The sequence below is a fragment of the Protopterus annectens genome, chromosome 4.part1 (genome assembly GCF_019279795.1).
Source record: "Protopterus annectens isolate FY-2018-M chromosome 4.part1, PAN1.0, whole genome shotgun sequence".
Lineage (NCBI taxonomy): Eukaryota > Metazoa > Chordata > Ceratodontiformes > Protopteridae > Protopterus > Protopterus annectens.
Window position 1 is genome coordinate 899,438,320 of NC_056734.1, and position 24,820 is coordinate 899,463,139.

Consider the following 24,820-nt stretch of genomic DNA (forward strand, 5'->3'; position numbering starts at 1 on the left):
CAGTGCAGAGAATGTCCTTAAAGCTAGTTACTTCACTGGTCAGACGTGCCCTATTTGTATCCACACCATTGTTTGATGTATCCTTTAGTCTTTTTGTCAACTTCTCAATAACAAATATTTTGTCCATTATCGCTTTCCATTGCATGGCCTCCGATTCTTCTGGTTTTGTGTCTTCCATAATTTTTTGTAAAACAGAGACCTCCAGATCCCTGATGCCATGATATTCCCCTCCAAAACATCTTTTTTCCCCCTTTTGATTTACAGTTTCTGTTTTTTTCCTTCTCCAGCTCATCTCTACTAAACAGCCTCCATCTTAGCTTCAGTGATCACTAGTAACAGTCGTTTGGTGCTACCGAGTGATGACCTAACTAAGAGTCCTCCAAACAGCTGGGGTCCTTTAGTTAAAATTCATAATATACATTTTATATATTTTATATACATTATTTACAATTATAAACAGTTGCTGTACATATTTTTCTTTACATTTTTACATTTTAATAATCCCCACTGCATTTTTCCATAACCAAAATATTTTTTTTTTTCAGAATTTCTGTGAATAACCATTTTCCATTAAATCTTATTTCATTTAACCCTTTATTCCAAATAATCCATATTATACAAAACAGCTTTTCATCCCATTTATACACATCTTTTCATTTTGCACTTTCATAGTACCCATATTCTAACATATCTATATTTGTATTTTTCAATCCCTTTTTTCTTTCTTTTTCATGTATTTTTTCCATAGTTGATTCACTTAATCACATTTCATAAATATATGTGCCATTGTTTCTACCTCTCCACACTATATAGAAATTAGTTATTCTGTCTTCTTACATGGCATATTTGCCTTTACTGGGAGCTTGTTTATGGATGATTTTCATAACAAATCTGTACATTCAAGATATTTCACACATCTATTTATTCTTGCTTTTACTGCTCTTATTTTTCTTTCTTCTAAATGCTCCCACAGGAAAAAATATAATAAAACTCTTCCATTATAGTTTCATACCATTACTTTCCATTCTTTTCTATATTGTTTATATCAGTTTCCATAACAATATTTTCTGTTGATATATTCTCATTTCTGCATTCATCATACCTTTCTAGCTTTTAAGATATTCAGGTTTCTTGCAAATCTCTCTATACTTTTCTTTTATTATATCTACTACCAATCTTCGTTTTGTTTCATCCAAGTCAATACTTTGTACAAATTCAGTGATGCTATATGAACAGTTGGATTTATTAAACCCAATCCTCCTTCTTTTCTTGAAACAAAAATAATTGTTCTTTTAAGTGGGTTTACTATCGACCCCATATAAAGGAAAACCATATAGACAATTATTATCTTTCAAATTTGATTGGCATAAAAAATATACTTGCCTAATAAGCTACTTTTAATAATATTTCAAAATTAAGTAATTATGCCTTTTTTCCTTCAATTTCTTCCCATATATTCTCTTTTATTTCAACAATTATATCTTTCTCATTTTCTTTTAATAACTTGTCTATACAGCCTCATTTGCTATAGCTTACTTCTTTTCCTGTGCATTCTTTTCTTTTGCATCACAATCCATCCATGAATGTCCTACCCCTACACATTTAATACATTTTAGTTCTCATTTTTTGCCTCATGTCCAGCTTTCCCATAAATAAAACATTTCCTTTTATCACAATTATTAATTAAATGGTCATTTTTGCCATTGAAAAACATGTCTTTGTTGTCCTCAGTATCTCACCAAACCCCTGTTTTCCCTCTACATTAATTATACTAGGTGCATGTATTATTTTTTTCATTTTGCATTTGCAGTAGAACCCAGCCACTGGGGATGCACAAGCCAGTGCATTTCTTTGTGCCGGTCCCAAGCTCGGATAAATGGGGAGGATTACATCAGGAAGGGCATCTGGCGTAAAACTTCGCCAAATAATTATTGCGGACACCAGTAAATACTTACATACCAGATCGGTCAAGGCCTGGGTTAAGAACAACCACCACCAGTACTGTTAGCTAACAGGGTGCTGGTGGAAATTGGGCTACTGTTGGCCAAAGGAGGAGAAGAGGCGGAAGGCATGGCCGAAGGCAGGACGAGAGGAGAAAGGCTATGACTGTGGTAGTGAGGGTCGGAACTTTGAATGTTGGCAGTATGACTGGTATAGGGAGAGAGCTAGCTGATATGATGGACAGAAGGAAGGTTGGTATAGTGTGTGTGCAAGAGACCAGATGGAAGGGGAGTAAGGCTAGGTGTATCAGAGGTGGGTTCAGATTGTTTTATCATGGTGTGGATGGGAGGAGAAATGGAGTAGGAGTTATCCTTAAGGAACAGTATGCTAAGAGTGTTTTGGAGGTGAAAAGAGTGTCAGATAGAGTGATGTTTATGAAGCTGGAAATTGGTGGTGTAATGATGAATGTTGTTAGTGCATATGCTCCACAAGTTAGGTGTGCGATGGATGAGAAAGAAAATATTTGGAGTGAGTTGGATGAAGTGGTGATGACTGTAGTGAGAGAGTGGTGATTGGAGCAGATTTTAATGGGTATGTTGGTGAAGGGAACAGAGGAGATGAGGAAGTGATGGGTAGGTATGGTGTTAAACAAAGGAATACAGAAGGTCAGATGGTAGTGGATTTTGTGAAAAGGATGGACAAGGCTGTGGTGAATATGTACTTTAACAAGAGGGAGGAGCATAGTGTGACATACAAGAGTGGAGGAAGATGCACACAGGTGGATTATACCTTATGTAGGAGGGCCAGTTTGAAGAATATTGGAGACTGTAAAGTGGTGGCCGGGGAAAGTGTAGTTAGGCAGCATAGGATGGTGGTTTGTAGGATGACATTGGTGATCAAGAAGAGGAAGAGGAAGAGGAGTGTGAGGGCAGCACCAAGGATCAAATGGTGGAAATTGAAAAAGGGTAATTGTGAGGTGGAGTTCAGGGATGAGTTAAGGCAGGCACTGGGTGGCAGTGAAGAGTTACCAAATAGCTGGGTAACTACAGCAGAGCTAGTAAGGGAGATGGCTAGAAAGGTGCTTGGTATGACATCTGGACAGTGGAAGGATGACAAGGAGACATGGTGATGGAATGAGGAAGTACAGGAGAGTATACAGAGAAAGAGGTTGGCAAAGAAGAAGTGGGTTGTCAGAGAGATGAAGAAAGTAGACAGGAGTATAAGGAGATGAGGTGCATGGCAAAGAGAGGGGTGTTGAAGGCTAAGGATAAGGCATATGAAGAGTTGTATGAAAGGTTGGACACTAAGGAGGGAGAAAAGGACCTGTACCAATTGGCTAGATAGAGGGACCAAGCTAGGAAAGATGTGCAGCAGGTAAGGCTGATAAAGGATAATGAGGGAAACATACTCACAAGCAAGGAGAGTGTGTTGAGCAGAGGGAAACAGTACTTTCTGATGAATGAAGAGAATGAGAGAGAGAGAGAAGTTTGGGTGATGTGCGGATAGTGAATCAGGAAGTGCAATGGATCAGCAAGGAGGAAGTAGGGATAGCTATGAAGAGGATGAAGAATGGAAAGGCTGTTGGTCCAGATGACATACCTGTGGAAGCATGGCGGTGTTAATGTGAAATCGCAATGGAGTTTTTAACCAGATTGTTTAATGAAATCTTGGAAAGTGAGAGGATGCCTGAGGAATGGAGAAAAAGTGTTTTGGTATCAATTTTTAAGAATAAGGGTGATGTGCAGAGCTGTAGTGACTACAGAGGGATTAAATTGATCAGTCACAGCATGAAGTTATGGGAAAGAGTAGTGGAAGCTAGGTTAAGAAGGGAAGTGATGATTAGTGACCAGCAGTATGGTTTCATGCCGGGAAAGAGCACTACAGATGCGATGTTTGCTCTGAGAGTATTGATGGAGAAGTACAGAGAAGGTCAGAAGGAGTTGCATTGTGTTTTGTAGACTTAGAGAAAACATATGACAGGGTGCCTAGAGAGAAGTTGTGGTATTGTTTGAGGAAGTCAGGAGTGTCAGAGAAGTATGTAAGAGTGGTACAGGATATGTACGAGGGTAGTGTGACAGCGGTAAGGTCTGCAATGGGAGTGACGGATGTGTTTAAGATGGAGGTGGGATTACATCAAGGATCAGTTCTGAGCCTTTTCTTGTTTGCAATGGTGATGGACAGGTTGACAGACGAGATCAGACAGGATTCCCTGTGGGCTATGATGCTTGCAGATGACATTGTTATCTGTAGTGAAAGTAAGGAACAGGTGGAGGAGACCCTGGAGAGATGGAGATATGCTCTAAAGAGAAGAGGAATGAAGGTCAGCAGGACTAAGACAGAATATATGTGTGTGAATGAGCTGGAGGATTGAGGAATGGTGAGGATGCAAGGAGTAGAGGTGGCAAAGGTGGATGAGTTTAAATACTTGGGATCAGTAGTTCAGAGTAATGGTGAGTGTGGAAGAGAGGTGAAGAAGAGAGTACAGGCAGGATGGAGTGGGTGGAGAAGAGTGTCAGGAGTGATTTGTGACAGACAGGTACCAGTAAGTGTGAAAGGGAAGGTCTACAAGAGGGTAGTGAGACCAGCTATGTTATATGGTTTGGAGACAGTGGCATTGACAAAAAGGCAGGAGTTTGAGCTGGATGTGGCAAAGTTAAATATGTTAAGATTTGCACTGGGTGTGACGAGGGTGGACAGGATTAGGCATAAGTATATTAGAGGGACAGCCCAGGTTGGAAGGTTTGGAGACAAAGCCAGAGAGGCAAGATTACATTGGTTTGGACATGAGCTGAGGAGGGATGCTAAGTATATTGGGCAATGGGAACAGCCAAAAGAAGATGATGATTTGCAGTATAGCTCCACATTCTCATCCCCCAGTCCATAAACCTCTGTTATCATAAATCTTTGTAATCTCCATTACTTCTCTACATACAATCTTTAAATTGTCTCTTAAAGTGTCTCTTTTGACTTCTATATGAAATTGTATATACATTCTCTTTTTTGCTTCTCTATTAAATGCTTGTACAAAATGTAAGTTCTAGGGATTATCATTCCTTTTTTACATATTGCTCTAAGAATTTTTCCATATACTGTGCTTCTTCAAAAAAATCACATAAAGAGTCTATATTAATACAAATACATGCTCTTATCTCTTTGGATTCAGTACTCACTGGTGAAATGACACTGTCCCATATTTCACACCTGTCAAGCTCTTTTTCTGTCTTACTACTCATCCTTATGTGATGTTTTCTTCTCATTTCCATTTTCTTTTCATCTTTTCTTTCACCATCTCTTACAGTTTGTGCATATGAATAATTTTTTCTGCCTTTATTTCTTGTACTTCTTCTTCTTGTATTCTGCCCATTATTTTGCCCCAAGATACTGCTTTTTTGCTTTCTGGTTCACTCTGCAGAATTAGTTCTTTTAAATATACATCCCGAAACCCACCTTCCCAACTGGCGGTTTGTGACAACACATTTTTGTGTTGCAGGTTCTGTTCAAATAGATTTTCTGCTGAAATAATTCCTCCAAATATATAATGCTTACTTCAGCCACTTCTTCTTGCCTTTTAACAGGCTCTCCTGCTTTTTCTTTCATCCTCTCTCCTTTTTCCTCACTCTACTTAACACTCAATTCATCTTTTACAATATTTGATTCTCTGCTGTTTGACTAACAGCTCCTCTCATTCCTAAATCTGTGGAATGCCTTTTCCATCCTTCATGTTCATTTTCAGCTTCCTACTCCTTTGAGCCACCTACACGCCTGGACTGGAAAACAGGGAGTGTAAACACAAAATGTGTCCCCATATGCTGAAGAGTAGGGGGTCGTTTATTTACATAATCCACTGTTATTTACACCATCAGTAGTTACATCTTTACATTACATATTCCTATCTATAACTACTTAGAATATATATATACATATATTATTTACAAATCACATCCTTCTTTTACATTTTGCTTCGTCATATGAAACACTTACTTATTACTTTTTTGACCCCCAATCCAATTCCCAGAACCAAAAACTTATTTTTTTTTCAACATTATTGCTAAGTCCCATTTTTTGTTGAATATGATTTCCTTAACCCTCTGATTCCAGATCAACCATAATATAGCAATTTTTTAAATTGACATTTTCAACCTCTTTCTTACTTTTGTGTCTATAGTAAGCACATTCAACCATGTCCATATTTCAGTTCCTTATGTCTTAAAATCATTTACATATTTTCTCTCTATAATCTTTTCCCATAACAATTTTACCCTTTTACTTTGTATAAAAACATGTTCACAAGTTTCAAATTCACTACAGTATAAACACATTCTGTCTTTTATACTGTTATCTGGCATATTCACCTTCACTGGTAGTTTTTGTATAGACAATCTTCATAAAACACCCTGACCTTCTATACATCTTTTACATATTTTCATTATAGTGGCAATAGCATTTTTTCTCATCGTTTAATTCTTTCCAAGGATATATCCTGTAATATTTTTCCATAATCTTATCATACCAATTTTTCTATTATTTTCTATTTCTTTCACATTAAGTTTCCACAAAAATAATCTTATCTCATTTATTTTCCATTTCTTTATCACAATTCCTCCTTTTTTTAGTAGTAAACAAAGTCAACCATTCTATTTTATATTTCACAATTAGTATTTTTGTAACTAAAGTAGACTCATTGTCTTTCAAATGCTTCATTAGTGTATATAAATTTAAGGATGACATGTACACTACAGGGTTTATTAATGCTAAAACTCCTTTTTCATTTTTCACATATAGCACTCTTCTTTTCACAGGATTTAAACTAGATCCCAGATAAAAGAAAATATTATGCTGTATACATCTTTTTCTAAGTTCAACAGAATGCAAAGGACACTGGTTAAATGAATAATCTTTGCTAATAGTGCTGAATTTATTAAGTATATTTTCTTTTTAAAGGAACGCCTAAAATACTTCCAAAACACACATTGTTTTATTTCCTTTATTTTTTCTTTCTGTACAGAATTTATAATTTCTTGTTTCCCAAAGTTTATTCCAAGGATCTTAATTCTTTCCATATTAAATTCAACTCCCCCAGTCATTCCTTCAGAACCTAACCCTTGGCTTTTATCTTTATTTAATACTAGCCCAAAGACCTTAATAACTTGTTGTATTTGTTTTATTACAATATTAAGCTAACTTCATTTTTTTGTCATAGTGATAACGTCTTCTGCATAATTTAACAATATAGGTTATTTTTATCCCTTCCTTAGAAATATAACTGTTAACATCCATTTCCTTATTCATGTACGTAGGTATAACATTCATTACTAATAAGAATAATGTACCACTCAATGGATATTCTTGCCTAATACCCTTCTCTGACTTTATATCTTCACTCAACCATCCGTTAATTATAGTCTTCACTATGTTATACTTAAATGTTGATATACACAAACTTTTAATCCCCTGATTTATATTATACATATCAAATTTATCCTATAATACTGAGTGATATATCAAATCAAATGCTTTACTTAAGTCTCTTACCATTACTTTTGCCTTACCATTTCTGACCACGACATCATCTACCGGTTCCCTAAAAATTAATAAGTCTTGAACGTTTTTGCCTTTCATATCGGCCACATAATCATTTACAACATTAGCTGCTTCCCTTCCACCCTTTAGTGTAATGTTTTCATAAAATATCTTATAATCTGTATTATTTAGTAGTACAATTGGTCTGCAAATTTGAATTTCTTCTTTCTCTTCTCTTTTTCATATCAACCTAATTATATCTCCACATAATTCTTTAAACATGAAACCTTTCTCTAACCATTCATTTAATACCTTTATGAACCTTTTTTTTTTTGCTCTGTTGTCAGATTTCTGTACATTTTATATTCTGTTCCATTAGATCCTGAAGCTGAGTTTAAGTTTGTTTCTTTTATTACCTGTTCTAGTTCTTCTGTTTCTATCTCTTTTTCTGAATCCTTATTCTGGATATCAGAAAATGTATGTACCTTCCATTCCTTTCATGTCTTACTTCTCTTCTCTTTAAATAGCAATGTCTCCAACACACCATCTTCTCCTCTTGATCTCTCATTCACCTCCAATTCCTTGTCTGTTAATTTCAACACATGCGCTGTTCAACTAACAGCATTGCAATCACAAAACACCTATCCACTGTCTCCTTTGACCTCCATGTTTGCTTCAAATTACTTCCTGCTTCTCTGAGCTGCCTACACGCCCAGACTGGAAGACAAGAAGAACTACCATGAAATAAGTCCTCATACGTCAAAATGAGTAGGGGAAGCTCCCCATTGCTCTGGATAAATATCCCATATTAGTGTAACTATCACCTCCTGTCTCCTCTGAAAAGAGGCTACTAGTTTAGTTGGACTAACTTGCTCAACAATGGATAAATAAAAAAATAAATAAATTAAATAAAAATCTATGTAATGTTAATAATAATTAAGAAAGAAACCAGATATGTATTAAAATGAAAAATCTTTGCAAAGTTTTTTTTCTCTTTTATAAACATATGTGTACTGATACCACTGTATAGCTTATGAAGTTGATAAGATGTTAAAAAAGTATAAACAATGGGCTCATGAGCATTCTTCCAGTGTGTGAACTATACTACTGAATGTTACTGCCAGCAGAGTTGCAAAAAAGCATCTCCTCAAACAAGTCTGTTATCTGCAGTGATGTGTTCTAACATGTCATGCATTGACAGTAGGGACAGCTTGTATACATCCTCACATAATATGTTTTCATCTGTATACTGGTAAAACATATGACTGTGACAATGTTGCATATGTGTCAACCATGTTGTCAAACAAACCTCTCAGCTGTCCATACTTTACAGAATGTCTAGGCACCTGTGCTATATTTTGGTCTGCTCCTCATATAATTTGTGGTTTTCTGGCAAACCATTGAGAATTGAAAAAAATTAAAATTGATATACTTTTCAGACTCCATATTCTTCAGAAGATGCATACTAATGCTAAACCTGTTATTCTATCAATTTTCTAAATTTATGAGAATAATATTTAAAATATGTCCCTGAGTTTTGGCCTTTGTCATTCCATTATTTGTGTCTTTAATCAGATTTCTTGTGCTTAGAGAGTGAACATTTTCTTGTTAAAGATCATTCCCTGTTTGTTTTGTCCCCTACACTTACACAAAGGTGTCACATCTGACACATTATTGCTTGCATCAAAATGCATTAAGAACACATGATTAAACTTACTCTTTCCAATAAACAGTTACACTTAAATGAAATCTAGGTGTTGTGGAGATGATAATCATCATAGTACTAAATTAGGGTCTATATTATAATATCGAATGGAATGAATGTCGAATGGCCGAAATATCAAATGTGCTGTTAATCGAGTACTGATTTGTGGGATTGGGGTGCAGTGAAGATCAGGAATTTTGCCCTTTCCTCACTGTAGCGTGGTCTTGGAGTTGGTATATATAATTAGTGGGGGGTAAGGGGGGGCACAGCCCCCCACAAAACCAAGTTATTTGAATGGTACTTTTGATATTTCAGCCATTCGACATTCGTTCTGTTCGATATTATAATATAGACCCCTAAACTAGCCCATGTAGAATTATACTATTGTTGTACAGATAGTATCTGTGATACAGCCATCTCCCCCATTGGCTCATCTGGTCAGGTTGCCTTATACTTCGATCATCTGAATGGTTACCATGTCCTACTGACTGGGGGGGTGGGTATCCTGCCTAGATGCCTTGATGACAATTTATGCGAGGCACTTATTTTTTCATAATGCTCCATCATAAAGTTGGAGTATCTTATGTTTAAAATCTCAGCACATGCAGTGGAGGTGGATGCAGAAGGATTAATATTTCCTTTCTGTTTGTATTATAATGTTCTTTTCTTAACAGCGGCAGAGCATTTTGCTGCTTCCATTTTATTCACATAGAAATGTTCAGGTGGCAGTATGCAATATGGTCATGCTTTAGGTGTAACCGCACATTATTTGCATTCCTTTGTCGGTATTAAAAAAGCTGAGCACTGAGGAACAAAGGTCATTGTTACACAGCTTTATGCATACATTAGTCCTACTTTGCATGTCTTCTTTCATTATCACAGTTAGTTGATTAACATACAAATCTGCTGCTTCAGAGTAGCTTTGTGGTAGAGAGAGAACCAGTTCAGAAACGTTCAGCTCTAATGAAACTCATTAACTACTAAGGAATAACTTGGTATAAAAATGCAGTAAACACATTGAAATTGAATGAATTACATGCTAGATACTGCTATGCAGCCATTAGCTGGGGAAAATTTTGAGGAGTTTTTGAAACTTGCCACCTTCTGAGCTTGACAGAGGTATGTTTTAATCAGTACATTATTGTTATAATGCACCAGTCACTGCTTGTTTTCTGTACACTGTGACATTTGCTCAGTTACATAGCATAGTTGGATAGTAAAGTGGTATTTAGGAATGGGAATTGTGCTACAAGTAGGATAGTTTATTTAGCTAAATCTGACAACTGCCCAGCCTTCTACATTTGGAAGACAGAAGACAGAAAGGGCACTTAAAACGAGGATATATGAACATTTGTATGATATAAGTAATATGAAGGAGACATCTGCCCTATACAAACATTAAAGTTGATCCAAGAGGGGCTGACTGGCAGAGATTATTTTTAAAAAGGGAGCTGGTCTGGCAGTTGAATGCCACTTTACCAGCTGGACGTAATGACCAGGTATCAATTATTCCAGTGTTGAAAGAAAAAGATGAAGTTTTAAAATGAGAACTAAACAATTACTTTGTTTTTAAGGTTGGTTTTTAAGCGTACTAAAACGTATATCATGCATTTTACCAATATAAGTGTAAAACATGTTTTTTGGTGGGGATACACGGCACTTTGTATAATGGTTAAACTTTTATGTCTTAATGAAAGGTTGTAATATGAATGAAATTAGTAAATGGCCCTTTAAATTTTGTATTGACAATAATTGATGTAACAAAAGCATTTTAATTAAGGTTGGATTGTATATAAGGATTTTGAGTGGAGGGATTATTTTATCTGATGAAGTTTCCTTTGCTGGGAAGAAAGCGCTAATATTTGTTTCTTTGCTGCTGCTTTTTATATTAATTAAACATTTTGTGGAGAGTTGGACTGCATTTTGGCAAATGAACCAAAACAAATGGAGAAAAAGTGTCACAGAACAAACAACTAACAAAAGCAAAACTGCAGGCACCACTGATGTCTTCAGGAAACACAAAAACTGCAGGCACTGCTGATGTCTTCAGGAAACACACACAAAGCAAGCTCCATAGATTAAAAGCAAAACTTTAATAAACACAAGTTAAGCGCTTTTGTCTGATTCAACAGGACTTCATCTGAACTGGTGTTAATTAATTAAAGCAAGTTTAAACACACAATCAAAAATCATGTGGTTGAATATGACCAATGAAATACAAAATACAATAAAACAATCACAATAAGGGTTAATTAAGCAATAAAAACTAATCAACTTTGATGCAGACTAAAATCAAGTTAAGAATGACTCCTTGTAAAGGCAGTTAAAAAAGTTTCATAATCATAGTGGATAAATACAGGTTTGTGCATAAAATAGGATGTAATATGAAAAAGAAACTACATAAAGGCAATTTGTATATACAGCCATGTAGGAGTGGTACTACCAAGTGTGGTAGATGCAAACAGTGTTTTGTCATATTAGAAGAACCCACCTTGAGTGTGGGTAATAAGAGCCAAACAGTAATAAAATTCAAGAAAGGGAATTGCCAGACAATGAATGTCGTATACTTTTCCCAGTGTACCGGATGCCCTGGTTTTTATGTGGGTAAAACTGGGAGGCACCTCAAAAACAGGATATATGACCACTTGTATGCCATCAGAAAAGAGGTTGTAAACAATGCTTTATATAGGCATATTAGGGACAATTCTGAGTGTTATATGTTTAAGTTTGCATTTTTGGAAGTCTTGTACCCACATAATAGGGGGGAAATATAAAAGCATTATTAAGTGAAAAAGAGGTGAGATGGCAAATATTACTGAATGCTACTACTCTGCCTGGTATAAATGATAATATACCTGTAAAACCTATAATATAAAGCTAGGATGTGACTTATGCACACAGGTAGTTTTGCAGGTATCTACATATTCATGAAGGGGAAATTATGCCATCATGTGAGTCATTTTAATTCAAACAGCAGTCTGTCATTGGTTGTATACATGTATTTAAATCTCTAGTTCATTAATCCAAGTGTTCTGATGAAGTCTAGTTTTTAGATGAAAGCACTCAACCAAAGTTTTAATAAATTCTATTTTTATTTATTAACTGTTGTTCGTGCAGTGGCGCGCATGGTATTCACAGTAGCTTACAGTGTGTTTAATATCACAGTGGATAAATACAGTTAAAAGAAATGAAATTGAACCAATGTTGTAATAAAAAGTACAAAAAAAAAAACAGGAATATAGTAATCTGAAACCTATTTACAACTTGGCAGCCTGTAGTTGCTGCTTCAATTAATTTAATTAACTAACCAGTTCTGATGAAGTCCTGTTGAACTGGACGAAAGTGCCCAACTTGTGTTTATTAAAGTTTTGCTTCTAACATATGGGGCTTGCTGTTCATGTTTCCTGAATACATCAATGGTACCTGTAGTTTTGTTTTGGCAAGTGGTAAACAAAGACAAAGGCAAGAAACTCTATTGCTTCTGAAAATGCAGTCCTGGTGCAGGGCTATAAAGGAGCATGGCTAATCTTACTGGGAAGGATGATCCTTCACAGGTATTGTGTGATGAGGTGCGGCAGTGTTTACTGCAGAATTAGAGAGCATTTGGCAGCCATGAAGGAATCTCCAGCAGTAGTGCAAAAAGACTACCAAAACGATCATGTATATTTGTGAAAAGGCACAAGATATCAACAAATGTTACAGGTAGGGCCACTCTCTAAGCAGTTCAGTAAGAAAGATACCTTTCTTGTCTTCCTGTCCATCTCTAATCACTCCTACTGGTTTCATGTAGAGACTGGAGGTCTCCATTTCCCCAAAATGATAAACCAGTACAGTGTGCCATATGTGTCATTAACAAACATATTAAGAAAATATGTGGGCAATTCCTTGTCTACATGTCTTATCAGCATTTTTCCCCTCATGGGCATCTCATGGTTACAAAATTGGTATGCATCTATATCAGATGTCATATTTTTTATAAGTTGACCAGGACTGGCTCATTGTCATTTACTGATACAATACAGGAATCACTGCTGATGGGGATGCTGATGTGCATTTCAGTTACCTGGATTCAAAGCAGTTAGCTGGTGTACACACTAAGTGACTAATGATACTCTCTGTACACTGATGCCAGCAAGTGACAGTCTGGGCACATGGTTAGGGACACATTGAGTAGGAATATATTCATCATGGGGTCATGACAATGACAATGTGACAGAAATGCTAGAAAATGAAGGTAATGGACTTGGGATCCACTGACAAAGCCATACTTACAGTGGATACTTTCTAGCAACATGATTCACAATCAAGCATGCTTGCATAATTATATATTATCATTGTATCAGACATTATAATCCCTCCCATTCGACCACAAGCTCATGTCACTTTCCAGATCTTAATCGACACAAACCACCCAAAAGAACAATAGCTCAAGGAGGTAAATGAGCAGAAGGTGAGGAATGTTATCCATGTCTTGTTAGATGCCATCAGTGTTGTCTGCAACTTACTTACTGTGACTATTATCATGGATAGAGGTGCAGAGCAATACCTTTATGAATTTATGAGCTTTCTTATGCTTCTCATAGCCCACATAATCTGTGTTAGCCACATCCTGAGTACGTTAGTACATAAAACTAAAGTTGGCAGATGAGACACCCATACATGTGGATGGACCTTGTGGGCAGATGTTGGAAACACATTTAAACATGCTGGGTAGGTCTGGCTGATTGTCTCTGTAACTATGAGCTGTGATGGTATAGGGTGGCCAGAATCTGTGACTCTTTATCCATATTATGGTCAGGCATGAACTACTTAAAGCATAAAACACTATGAAAAATGGCAGAACATCTGCCATCTGATCTTGTCATATTGTTATATCTGGAGATGGATGGCTTCTAGAGTATGAGCCAACACTGCATGTGAGGTCATAGAGCAGAACATCACCAGTAAAAGCCCCTTAGAATATCTTAAATAAGATTAGGGGATAACCTATGAAACATAGCAAGAACACAAGCACACCATATGCCACACCCCATGAATCACTATGAGAATGCCCTCCACAGCAGTTAGAAAGTGTGTTGAGTCCTATCACTTGTGTATCTATCTTTGTCCTGTGTTTTACTGTGCTTATGCTCCCTTCTGTTGTGTACTGAGTCCCATGTGAATGCAGTAACGTCTGACATATTTGACACATTTCAGATTGTCGCACAGTGAAATGCATTTTTGATACACACAGAGTACTGCAGGACAGGGAATGGTTTGCAATGCTTTTAATATACTGACTACTAAACAGTAGGCATTTTTTTGTCAGTTTGCCTCTGATGCTGATGTGTTCTTATGAAACCCATTTGGTACAGTGGTAGCGTTGTTACCTCACAGCAAGAGGTTCTCCCATTCGATTCTCGGCGTGGCTTGGGAGTGCCTTCTGTGTGGTGTCTGCATGTCCTCCCCATGGTTGGGTAGCATTCGAAAGACATGCATGCGTAAATGGGCGTGCCTTCATTAAAGGTTGGGCATCGAGCTGGCACTTCGGCATTTCGTAAAAATCTACTGCCAATCATTAGCGGACCAGAGTTCCGCTGTGGCGACCCCTTACCAGGAAAACGCTGAAAGACAAACAACAACAATAAATATTATTCGTTGCATGTTGCCGTCTATGAATCAATATCCACTCAGTCGTAATACATAATTTGCAGATCTTTTCATCCATTGTGACAAACAAGTCTGAGCTGTTACATATTCTTTCATGAAGTACCTGCTGTTGGGTCTCTGTAGTGCGTAATTTATCTGGCATTGTTTCTCAGTCATCACTGCTGTCACTATCCCTAATCTTTTTGCTGCACATGCTATTTCCCTGGGTGAAATATTAGTTTATATTTTTCACTTTTAGCCAAATAAGTGGCATTTGCAAATTTTCTGAATTGCATTGCCTCTTTTCTGCAACTGTGCTGCATGCCATTCAAAATACAAATGTACAAGGCCTGTCTCTAAGTTAGCAGCACCCTGGTCATGCCTGAGAACTATACAAATGTATTTTACACACTATACTTTTTTAATTCTACCAACAGCCTACAGATTACTTTAAATGCAAGCATGTATGTTTTATTTCTTAGATTTCTTTACCTTTTTGTACAAGAAAAACTATGAGTATATTAAGAAACTAATAATGCATTGCATTAAGTGAAACAGCATCATGTGCTGTGACATAACAAGTAGTCGGAGATTCAAAAGCATACAGTTCCCCTCACTAGTGGGAAAACATTACCTAATGCATGATATGTAATTAAGCACATAATGACATGCAAATGAGTGTCAGTATGGTAACAAGAAGCATCACAATCCAAATGAAGAAATCAAACATGATTCAGAAGTTTGTAAAAATTTGTTTGATGCCCCATGGCGATTTGCTCATAAGATGTTAGGAGTAGCATTTTTTTAGACTGACAACATGTGTTAGGGGCCCTTAGCAGCTAATATCCATGTTACATTACCATTCTCTGTGTTTTTCAGCAACTGGCAAGATATCACCTCCTTGACTGGGACAGTTATCCACGACCATATGGACAGACTATCACATGAGAGCAGCAATACACCTACCATGATCACATGGGATCAGAAGGGTGCATGGTCTAAGTACACTAAAGAACTGGCACAATTTTGTAGCATTTAACACTCATTTAGTGTCTCACAAAGGACACATTAGGAGTTTCACAGGCCTTAACCTTGCAAAATCTCTACCTTTACCATTAAATGATGATGACACGTGGATGAAGCATATTTGGTTTCCATGGATAACAGAGGAGACAACCACCATAATGTGGATGTTGTGTAACATAGTTGATCTCTTTTAGGTCATGTGGGTCATTTGCTGTACCCACAATGGTACCAAAGTCTCATCACCTCCAAATGGTATCTGGTATATCAAGTAGAAAGGCCACCACTCTATCAACCGTCAGCTGATGTTCAGTATGGTTTACTATGGCAATGTTGAAACTGCCTCGGTCGACTGGCACATGGTTGAAAGGTAGTTTCCCAGGTAGGTAGAATGTTGACCCAAAATAGATCGAGTTACACTAGAGTGAACAGGCAGTGTAGGTCAATCATTTTGGTTCGACATTGTGCAGGGAAGTCACGATTCAGTGAGGAACAGGGAATTAGCCCATTTCCTCACTGTAGTGTGATCTTGGAGTTGGTATATTTAATGTACAAGGGGTGTGAGGGGCAGAGCCCCCCACATGGGGGGTGCAGGGGGTGTAATCCCCCCTGCAAAATACTAGAAGTAACATACCATTGACTGTAGAGTTCAACTGTATGTTAATGTGCATAGCAGGAAGCAATTGACGTCACCTCCTGCTATGTCGAATACATCGAACCATGGTGGTCGATGTATTCAGTTTCGCTTTGGGTTTACATTCAAAATTTCATATTCAGCATTTCACGTCAACCTTTGTTATTGGTTGACCGAAGCTGATTCACACTTTCAATAGTAAACCGTGCAGTACACATGGTATCTATTTTACCTCACTAATACTGCATGAAAGAGATATGAAACTAATCCCAGGCCCATATACCATTTACTCTATAAATACCAGTACTGTTAATCTGTCATCTTCTCACTAAATCAATTATACTAACTTAAAAGATTTAGTTACTATTTAAATGTACAGGTTATACTACAAGTTCTCAGGTCCCAAGCACTCAAAAACCACTGTCTTGAAGGCAGGAACTCAAGTGTTTTGTAGCTTGTATAGGATGATGCTCACATTTGAACTCAAATATAAACTGACGCACCATACAAACACACATTATTCAAGTTCAAGTGAGGTATGTGCAGCAAACATGGAGGGGGGTTAGGGTTAGGGAACAGGAAGAGCCTTTTAGGGTTAGAGACTGGTAAAGAAGTTTTAGGTTTATGGAGTGATAGGAAAGTTTTCAGGTTGGAAACAACTGAAGAATTTAGGTTTGGGGAGGGGATGTGAGTTTAGGTTTAGACAGCAATCAGAACTTTAGGGTTAGGAAGGGCAACTGAAATGTTTTAGAGGCAGGAACTGAGAATCTTGGTAGGGAACTAGGTTGGACTTTTGGTGCTTGCATTAGGATTCTGTTAGGGGAACACAGTTTTACAGAGTCAAGTGCTGGGAGGGCTCAAGAGAAATGGGATATTTGGAAAGTTGGAGTTTGAGTACCTGCTTTTTTTGAGCCAATTGTAATGAGCAAGTTAATTCACAAGCTATTACTATATGACCATCAGTAGCAGACTTACCTGAACTTTGCCAGTATAAATAATAAATGAGTTCATTTAGAAGCCTGGCTGGAGATATAGAAACCCAAAATATTCTCTGTAACAGAACATTTATTAAATGAAAATAGTTGAATATCATCCTATCTTTCAAAAAATTACAATATTTGCACTGACGGCTGAAAACTAACAATTGGCCAGAACAAAGATCAGGAGGTAGCATGCTTGATTTTACTCCTATTCTCTTAATGGGAAGCAATATCATTTTAGACAATACCCCTACTTAGACAAAATCCTCACTGTATAAATACTCCCCACCCATCCTACGCATATGTGCAGAAAACCCTGAACCTCTTAACAGTAACTTCCAGAAGTTACAATCTTATCCTACTAGGCAGCTCAAACAAGAAATGGAAACTTCATATAAAATACAAATTAGTTACCTCTCTATGAATAATATGTCTCATTATCTTAAGCAGGAACTACACCTAACCCTATTTCAGGCAGGAACGCCATGCTGGATGTGGTTGTTAACATTCTTTGCAACCTGTCTTCATGCTAATACAAATGCCCTCTTTGAGTGACCACTGCTCTATCCCAGCTTTCTGGAATTTCAAAACATTGAATGACCCAACACAAATAATTTTAACCTGAACAATTCCCGAAATTATTATTATTTTTATTTATTATTAATTAAGAGGGCTTATTGGCTGTTCGGACTACTGTAGATCAGCGATGTTGCCTGGCGAGATGTGTGTTTGAATGTCTGAGATTTGATGAGTGTTTATGTATGTTTGTATTTTATTTTTATAAATTATTTGTAGGGAGATTATGATAACATCTAATCCATGTTATAGTGTGGAATGGCTTACTCGTTCCAATTTATTTTGTGTTTGTGACATCATTGGCTGCTGCTTTGGTATCGAGCGGTGCTTCCGCTTGTTTTTGTAGTGCCGTTTATATCTGAATGTGGCATTATGTATCTGACATTCTATGTTATTTTATGTTTGGACTTTGGTCCTCATTTTCACGATTTGGATGTAAGAACTATGCATTATGTGAACAAGCAGAGCTGTTGTATTATGAGTATATGCCTAGCAAATCGCAAGTTAGTATGGTTTGTTTCTAATTTTTTTGAATAAAATTGACTTAGGGTTGTAATGTTTAGAATATGTTTTTTAGTATGTTTCAATTTTGTGACATTTGTTTGATGCATTACATCCAAGAAATATTGGAAACTTGGTGCTAAATGACTTTTGAGTATTACTGTTTACGAGTTTCTTAAATCTGGGGCATTGCCGCTTTAATTATAACATCAACTGTTTCAATTAGCAATCAATTGAAACTTGGCGTTTTGATTTTCCCGCTGAAAAGTCATGTATAAAAACAGCTCATTTGTTTTATTATTTACACCTGATGAAGCGTAGTTTATCTACGTGAAAGCGCTTGTGTGTTACATGGAAGAATAAAGATCGTTTTTATCCTGCTTTTCCGTGTGGTGACTCCTGTTCGGATTTATTCTTGATATTTTGGCTGTTTTGTTCTGAACGGAGTCTTTATCTTGTTGCTGCAGTTCTATATATATTTTTCATTTTGCTTGGTGCTGCCGGCGACTTTTACTCATGGAATCAAATGATATTGAACTTGATTTTACTCCAGAGACGAGGACATCAGCTTTTAAAGCTTGGGACTTTCTTCAATACAACACAGAGAATCCTTTATTGACTCTGGAACTAAATAATTCAGCTAACATTGCACCACTACCTTCCACCGGTGAGTCTGTAGCTGTTTTTAACAAACTCATGAGACTGCTCCAAGATGATTTGTACCAACTGCAAAGGTATGTGTGGCAAAGGCTTCACCTAGAGGCATGCATTCATTTTAAAATTATACCTAGAGGCATGCGTGTCTTTTGTATGCCTTCTTATGGTGAATCCCATCCTGTATTGTTGAGGAAATGGCAAGACTTAAACATACAGCTCGGCTTTAGCTATATGAATCTGTTATTGGAATATTTTGCTCCATTAGAAGCAGCCTTAAGGAAGAAGATAGAGTCTCAGCACCAAGACATTTTAGATAAGTTTTCTAGTGAATATTTTACTAAAAGACTTGACAATGTCTTGAACCAAGTTCATTCATTCAGTGAACGCTTAAAAGTAGTAAAGCAGAAAAAGATACAAAGAGATGTTAATGATTTTGCTACAGGTCAGATTTTTATCTGGCCTAGGAACACCAATCTTCACTCACAAGAAGTATCTACATCGAAGAACTTAGATATTAATATTGGTCCTGAGCCTCCTGTTAATGAGACTCCGAATAGTGTTTCTTTAGATCTGATGCCATCATTATCAGTGAATAGCGTTCAGATGAATAATCATACAGCACATAACATTTTACCTTCTTATCCTTTGGTTGTTACGAGTGATGCCCATTGCTCGAATGATACACCTCCACCCAATCAACAAGCTGCCGCTCCTTTCTTTTCAGCAGGGGCAAGACACCATGCCCCCACAGTGAACACTTTTTTACCGTTTCCAGTGAAGGAACGAGTGGGGTGGCGAGGTCGCTCTCACAGCAGAGGACCCAGAAAAAGAAAAGGCTCCGAAGAAAGATATCCAGCATCAAGGAAACAACGAAATTGAACTCTCTCATTTATAATGCTTCAGCACATAATTTAACTGACTCTGAAGTTTCTCTTTTAGAGAAAGGACTTAATTTTATACCTTCTCAAACAAGCTCCCTTAATGATGTATTGGTTGATTTAAGACTGTTCTGTCGTAATGTTTCTCTTAAGATTTTATTTAAGAATAATAGTGCAGTTAACACCAATGAGGTTAAACATTTCTTTAGAGCAAAGAGCAGTTTCATACCCAATATGCCACATAATGTTGAGAGTTTCTTGAGAATGTGTGAATCTGATTTTTATGTTTGGTTTGCTAACCATAAAAAAAGATGCTGCTTTTTTAACATGTCCAAAGCAGAACAAGATTCATTACTATCTCTGAAAAGGAACATAGATATTACCATTAAACCAGCTGACAAAGGTGGAGCTGTAGTCATAATGAATTCTCTAGATTATGGTCTAGCTATGATGGACCTTTTGTCAGAAAATACTGTATATGAGAAAATCAATAACACAAAATGTCAGAAGATTATTAAAAATGTGCAAGCTGACTTGTATGATCTTTTGTTAGGAGGACAAATTAGCTGTGAACTGTATGAATATTTCCTCATAGAATATCCTGTCATTCCCTTGATTAAAGGCCTACCCAAGATACACAAAGGCCTTAGACCGATACCCATGAGACCAATAGTCTCTAGTAACAACTGGGTAACTTGTACCATCTCGTCTTTTGTAGAAAGCATTCTAAGACCTTTAGTGGACCGTATTCCACATATCCTTAGTGACTCCTATCAATTAATAGATTCTCTGAAAGACTATGTGTTTGACAGCAAGGATGCACCATTGCTACTTGTAACAATGGATGTTAAAAATCTTTTTACCTGCATCCCCAATGAGCATGGGCTTCTAGCAATAGATGAAGTCTTGGCCACTGCGTCTGGTTACAGCAACAATAGGATGATCCTTATTCACTATCTTCTTGATCTAATACTTAACAACAATGTTTTTTTGTTCCATGATCAACTCTATTTGCAGAAATGGGGGGTTGCCATGGGCACCCCCTGTGCAAACAGTTATGCAAACCTGGTAGTGTATAACTGGGAACAAGAACATTTGTTTAACCATCCAGATTTTAGAAAAGTGAGGATCTACAAAAGGTTTGTGGATGACGTCCTCTTTGTGTGGGATGGCACCGAAGCAGAGTGCATCAGGTTTGTCAATGAACTGGAAGATACTTCTTCTTTTTTAAGATTTACAGTGGAGATTTCCCACATTAAGTCACATTATTTAGACTTACAATTACAATTTAAAGAGGATAGGATTGTCACATCTTTATACAGGAAGCCAACGTGGAGGAATACGCTGCTACATTTTAGCAGCATGCATCCGAGGCATACCTTTGAAGGAGTAGTATCTAATCAGTTGCATAGAATTTTTAGAATCTGTGAGTGTAGCGACTCTCTAGACAAAGAAATAAATGCTCTGGAGGTTTTGCTTAGGGAAAGAGGCTACCCCTCCAAGATGTTTATAGAATGTAAACAGCGACTTATGGACAAGTTCCATGGCTCCGGGAGCACTGCTGCTGTTAGACACACTGGTGGTTATAATAAATGTACTGCTGTTAACAATAAGTATGCAGACAGATTAAGTTACATCACTAATTTTACCAGTGATAGTTTTAGTCTAAATAAGATCATTATTAGAAACTGGAATGTGTTGGTTACAGATACATTCACGAAAACTATAGTAGGAGAATTCCCTAGATTTAGCTACAGAACCTCATAGAACTTGAAAGAAATTCTTTGCTCTGAGCGTATACATCCACCCAATAGTATTGTCTATGACAAATTGGGCACCTTTCCATGTGGTGGATGTTCAATGTGTCCATTTATATCTAAGAGCATTAGCTATATACATCCTGAAGGTGTTTTTTCATTTATTCCAAGATTTTTCAGTGATTGCAATAGCGGTAATTTAATATACTTAGCTACATGCAACCAGTGTGATGCATTTTATGTTGGTTTAACCAAGAGACGGCTACGTGACAGAATGTACAATCATTGTTATGATATTAGGAAAGAGAAAGACTCTAATGCCCTGGCTAAACATGTCATGGATCACACCAACCATACTTTTGGTTTTAAAGTGTTGGAAATGCTGCCCCACAATCTTAGAGCAGGAGATAATAACAACCAGTTGGCCATCAGAGAATTGAAGTGGATTTTTACTTTAAAGGCTCATGTAGCTCCAGGTATCAATCATTCAGTATCTGTGAAACCCGTCTTGGATAATCGGAAAAAATATTGAAAATTCAATAAGTATATTAAGTTGAATTTATTAGTTTTATATTTAGAAGTTGATATAATAAGATATCATATTATTTGTAATTTTAAAATGCATGCATATATTAAGTTTTGCTATACTTATTTGTTATACATTATTTGTGAATAATGCTTATATAGTTGTTCACCTAAGTCATTTTTTATGTCAGATTTTTTACTAGATAGGTTGGTTAATGGATCTGTTGTTCTATTCATATTTTATGGGATTTTGTTATGCCCTGTTGTTTCTAATATGGATTTTTTACATCTAGTTGTTGTTCATGTTAATATATGATGAAATTTGTGCACACTCGGCATCTTAATATGAATTATTTATTTGCTCTGGCAGTTTGTACTGGCTTTGACATCCTGAGCAGTCCAAGTAGTGTTCATGCATATATATATTTTTTTGATAAATTTGAGCGTGGATATATTTTATTTGTAACATATCCCTATGGGTATACTTTATTATAGCCTCATCTGTAATAGTAATAGATGTTTGGATGACACCAGGGGAATATAGAGCTGATTTCAGCCACTAGGTGATATGAATAGCAACATTTTGTTTTTAGTAGTTTTTCTGCAATTTTTAATACCTGTTAAAATATGTGAGCAACGTCCCATATAAGTGATGAGAGTCAGTCTTTTCATATATTTTTTACTGTTGTTTTTGTATTTGTTGACACTTTAACAATTATTTTTATTTATTATTAATTAAGAGGGCTTATTGGCAGCTCGATCTATTGTAGATCAGCGATGTTGTCTGGTGAGATGTTTGTTTATATGTTTGAGATTTGATGAGTGTTGATGTATGTTTGTATTTTATTTTTATAAATTATTTGTAGGGAGATTATGATAACATCTAATCCGTGTTATAGTGTGGAATGGCATATGTGCTTCAGTTTATTTTGTGTTTGTGACATCATTAGTGCTGCTTTGGTATCGAGCGGTGTTTCCGCTTGTTTTTGTAGTGCCGTTTATATCTGAATGTGGTATTATGTATCTGGCACTCCATGTCATTTTACGTTTGGACTTTGGTCCTTATTTTCACGATCTGGTTGTAAGAACTATGCATTATACGAACAAGCAGAGCTGCTATATTATGAGTATATGCCTAGCAAATCGCAAGTTAGTATGGTTTGTTTCTAATTTTTTTGAATAGAATTGGTTTAGGGTTGTAATATTTAGAGTAAGTATTTTAGTATGTTTCAACTGTGACATTTGTTTAATGCATTACTTCTAAGAAATATCGGAAACTTGGTGCTAAATGACTTTTGAGTATTACTGTTTACGAGTTTCTTAAATCTGGGGCATTGCCGCTTTAATTACAATATCAACTGTTCCAGTTAGCAATCAATTGAAACTTGGCGTTTTGATTTTCCCGCTGAAAAGTCATGTATAAAAACAGCTCATTTGTTTTATTATTTACACCTGACGAAGCGTAGTTTACCTACGTGAAAGCGCTTGTGTGTTTTATGGAAGAATAAAGAACGTTTTATCCTGCTTTTCCGTGTGGTGACTCCTGTTTGGATCTATTCTTGACAATTCCCGAAATTAGTGAATTCTTATGAGAGGCATGGCCACAGTTCATTAACTGGGAAGCTGTATACAGGAGTAACAAGCCCACTACAGCCCTGCCCACATTTTACAGTCTACTTGCTCCTATTCAGACTCATCTAGTTGCACTTTAAAAGAGACATACATCAAGTAAGAATACACCATGGTAGACCAGTGATCTTTCAAAAAATTACAATATTTGCACTGACGGCTGAAAACTGACAATTGGCCAGAACAAAGATCAGGAGGTAGCATGCTTGATTTTACTCCTATTCTCTTAATGGGAAGCAATATCATTTTAGACAATACCCCTACTTAGACAAAATCCTCACTGTATAAATACTCCCCACCCATCCTACGCATATGTGCAGAAAACCCTGAACCTCTTAACAGTAACTTCCAGAAGTTACAATCTTATCCTACTAGGCAGCTCAAACAAGAAATGGAAACTTCATATAAAATACAAATTAGTTACCTCTCTATGAATAATATGTCTCATTATCTTAAGCAGGAACTACACCTAACCCTATTTCAGGTAGGAACGCCATGCTGGATGTGGTTGTTAACATTCTTTGCAACCTGTCTTCATGCTAATACAACTGCCCTCTTTGAGTGACCACTGCTCTATCCCAGCTTTCTGGAATTTCAAAACATTGAATGACCCAACACAAATAATTTTAACCTGAACAATTCCTGAAATTAGTGAATTCTTATGAGAGGCATGGCCACAGTTCATTAACTGGGAAGCTGTATACAGGAGTAACAAGCCCACTACAGCCCTGTCCACATTTTACAGTCTACTTGCTCCTATTCAGACTCATCTAGTTGCACTTTAAAAGAGACATACATCGAGTAAGAATACACCATGGTAGAACCGTGATTTAAGGAATGACTGGAAAGCAGAAAACAATAATTTT